At 38.0% G+C, this 4,368-nt stretch overlaps 1 long non-coding RNA gene across 1 annotated transcript in view; it reads right to left on the bottom strand.

The window, feature by feature from the left end:
* The window catches only part of LOC310738963, a 97,434-nt gene that overhangs the window by 62,595 nt on the left and 30,471 nt on the right, over positions 1-4,368 (bottom strand). The gene's annotated exons all lie outside the window — the stretch shown is intronic.

Here is a 4,368-nt window from a genome sequence, read left to right as displayed (position 1 = left end):
TACACACAAACGCTACAACGTTATATACCTTTAAAAGTGCTTTGAAGTCACGTCATCAATCAGACCCACGCAGGTCCACGCGGCTCACGTTTGCACGTGACTCGGGGTATTAAGCTTATTGCGTGTTTTTTGTTTTGTTTTTTTGCTGTATGATGCGCACGTTGGATTCACGTTTTTTTTTTGTTGGTTTTCTTGTTATGGGTTTGCTCGCTTCAAAATGGAGTCTGAGACCGAAACAGGCCACAAAGTGTTAACATCTCGAGAAGTTCACGAGGCTGGAGTTGGACGAGAAGGAGCGCGAGCTCCGTGCGACTGCATCAAAGGTCGAAGGAGGCCATTTTGTCAAGCGCGTGCGGACGATGACACGGAAACCGAGATCGGGTGTAAACGGGTTTTTAATCCAGATGTGCGCACACACACACACACGCACGCACGTGCATACACGTATATATATATATATATATATATATATATATATATATATATATATATATATATATATATATATATATATATACACACGTGTATGCACAGAAAGCAAGCAGAAAGCATGCACAGAAAGCATGCGTACGCGCGCGTGCGTAAAATTCACCACGCACGCACTTCCTAACACGCCTCTAGAATGAAAGTGCCACAGTTAATTGCACGCGCTTCCACTCATGCCCCAAGGTTTTGCCCACCGTCTGCTCGACACTCCTGCAGTTTGTCTTTAAGGAGGTGGGGGAAATGGAGGAAACGCCACCAGCCTCCATCTTTGCATAGTCCACCATGTTACCTCCAGCCCAGGACTAATACAATCCATCAATAAGTGCAAAATTTAGACTATTTATTCCAAGGATAAGACAATTATTCCATATTTTTGTTGTCTCTATCAGGGACTTTGACACCCAAAACCCTTTAACCCTTGGAGTATTTTAAAAAATAACTAATAATCCAATAATCTCATTAGTTTTTATGATAGTTTCAGTTTATTGTGGGTGAGAAAACTGCCCCCTGCTTCGCCCCACCCCTTAACCCAAACTTGATTGCCCCTTGAAAACTCACTCTAGTGTACTACATAGTGAGGGAGAACTAGTGCGCCACCTGGAGTGTGAGATACTCAGTGCAGTAGAGTGGTGTTTGATTTCAAATGGATTAGGCCTGCTGACTACCTGACTGACTGAACAGCGACTCCTGTGGAGGAAAATGATACTACAACTGCACATTTCAGTTTAATAAAAACTATATTCCATTTTATTCATCATCAAATGTTTGGGCAAGATTTTGGTTTAAATACCAATGTTTGGAAGAAGGTCTAACATTGGTTGAGCAAGGACCAATGTTGCCAGTAAAGAGGAAGAAGTCATTCTGAGATGGAAGAGCAATATGTTGTGGCAGTAACAGATGGATCTCACCACATCGATAAACCTCCTCCTTGGCTATCAAAAAAAAGGCTGAAAATGTGATTCCGAGAGGTGTTGGCCAGCTGTCAGGCTATGGTGGTCTATCGCCACTTCAGGGTATAATAGACTTCATACGGATATTTATTCACTCAATGATCTTTACCAATCACTTTATTCTGGTCAGAGTTGTAGTAGATCCAGATCACACAAATATCAGGTATAAGTTCCGCATATGGCAACATGTTTACACTCATATTCATACACATTAGGGGTTTGTGAAGATGTGTGTAAGGGTTCTAGGTTTGAATGTGTCCAATGAATGAGCAAAATCGGAGACACAAACCATATCGATAATGTTATCGATGAAACCAAAGTCCATATTATGTAAAAAAAAAAATACAACAAATGACAGCAAATACAACACAAAAAAGACCTGACAGCCCTAATTTGAGGGAAACTGGAGAACCGAGAGGAATCCCACAAGGAAATGGGGAGAATTTATGCAGAAGGTTACTGAACAGTTACAGAAAACTAATAGATGGACTAATTAATGATTTTGGTCTCGTGTTTAACATTGAAGCTCTGAGATTTATTTGGTCGTCTGCAAACAGACAGATGCTTTCTGATTTTGCTGAAAGAAATTGATGATGAATAACCTGATATAATGTACTGGAAGGTTTGCCCAAGATTGCAATGACTATTAAACATATTTTAAATGGTCTAATGTGCTAAAAAAAAAAAAGGTCTGAGCAATAACATAGTTATTATAATATTTTCCAAGTTAAATCAGTTTGCAATAGAAGGCTGTTTTTGGACAAATAACAGCTTCATTAAAAAGTAGTTTTTATAGTTTTCCTAAAACAGAGGTCCCCAAACTACAGTCATATTTTGCTAATTTTCTTTTAAATATGTTTTACTTACATCATTTTTGTATTTGATAATAAAGGTTCTCTTTCAAACAAAAATTTCCTTTAGTTATTAATAGAGGTCGAGGCACCAATAGTTGATCGCCAGAAGTATCGGATTTCGGGGAAAAAAATTCATATCGATAGTTTTTCCGGCTTCCGGTCCGCTGTCATTACGTGAGCGGCCTCTAGAGGCGAAGCACGGACACGACATGCTGTTTGTTTTTACACATGAGACTGTGCGCTGCATGGAGAGCACTGTGTTATATTTATTATTAAAATTTGTTGAATATATCATTATATTTACTAATTAATATACTCATATTTATTCCGTTTAGCACATTTTCATCATTCATTACTTTTTTATTATTTCTTTTTGGAATAAATAAAGTTCAGTACTATTTTAGAGACAGTGTTAAGTTGTTGTTTTTTCCAGTATCCATTTTAAAAACTAACAGTTGATTTATCGGTTATCGGTGAGGACGATTAAACCAAAATCGGTTTGGGTAAAAAGAGAAATCGGTCAACCTCTAGTTATTATTTGTTAGATTAAGCCACAAACCATATGCATATGCATTTGCGTATGTAAATGTTTTGATTTCAGTAGCAGTAAATATGAATGAAATGTCATTATGACAGTAATAATGCTCTTTTAATAGTCAATATATCTCTTCAAACATGATGCTCATTTGTCTGTACAGTGCAGAACAAAGCAATAAACTAATCTTGCATTAGGAGGCAAAATAAATACATTTAAAATCATAATAAAATCTCCACAATAATACTGGTAATCACTCCGGCCCAAGTCATTTTCTGTTACAGACCGACCCCCATTAAATAAAGGAAAAATGATGTGGCCCTCAGAGAAAAAAACTTTGGGGACCCCTGCACTAAATGGTCTTCAGTCGATGGACATGTCTTGATTGGAAACAAGTTCAGTCCTAAGTGGTACCAATTCGAATGTCTAAAATACCATTCACAAACCTAAAATAACCCATGACCAAATATAACTCTAATTGTGTAATAATTAAGTTAATTTCATCTGCCGGGAGCAAAAATGAATTGATACACATTCTACATTTCAATGACATATTTTTTGGATATTGCTGAAGGTGGCAGCGTTGAAGATTCTGTGATCTTTATCAAGAGTGGCGAAAATAAGGATTAGGACAGAATTGGAAATGATTTTATTAGAGGGACCGTACCGGTAGGACTTTTTGGAGACAAGGTGAGAGAGGCACAGCTGAGATAGTTTGGTCGTGTGCAGAGAAAGGACATGGGGTATATTGGAAGAAGGATGCTGAGTATGGAGGAAAAGAGGAAGGCCAAGGAGAAGGGTTATGGATGTGGTGAGGGAAGACATGCAGGTGGTTGGTTTAAAAGTGGCAGATGTAGAGGACAGACTGATAAAGATGATCCACTGTGGCAACCCTCTAATGGGAGCAGCTATAAGACGAAGAAGAAGATTTATTGTATATTGCGACAAGAACTTCCTATGGATTGATTATAGGCTAACTAATAAAAAAGGCTTAGATAGCCATGAAACAGTCCTTGGGTTTCTATTAGAAACATTTCTGTATGACAAATTAAAAGAAAACCTATTTCAGATGTTTGACCTTGCTATGACCTTGGCTCTGTTTACATCCATTCGAAAATTAAGTTAATATCCTGGTTACAGCAGTAATTTCATTTAAATTCTACAAGCATTTTGGTCACTAGTGAACAAGAACCTTAGATTGGACACAACCCAAAAAATCGAACCTAACAAAACCCCATTAACAGGAGGAGACGTTACAACACCTTTAAGTGTTATTTTGTGTTTTAGTGCCCCCTACTGGCGACCGAATTACGTTTGCAATTAAAACATTGACGAGACTTCTTTTCCTCCCAGACTGGACGTGTACATGGGATGGTTTTGTTTTTATTTCTCTCACCACTACTGAAGGAATTGTAAGCAATATTTCCTTCCCACTTTTGCCTTCTCTTTGCTTGACAGAAGTGGCTGTTTTATCTTACCTTTTTCGAATTTCCCACATGCTTTTCTGCTCAGCACGGTTGTCAAGAGTGGTTTATGGAGCTGT

Source organism: Silurus aristotelis (assembly GCF_946808225.1).
Source record: "Silurus aristotelis genome assembly, chromosome: 16".
Classification (NCBI taxonomy): Eukaryota; Metazoa; Chordata; class Actinopteri; order Siluriformes; family Siluridae; genus Silurus; species Silurus aristotelis.
The sequence above is the reverse complement of the archived record's forward strand: the minus strand, read 5'-3'. Positions and strand labels throughout refer to the sequence as shown.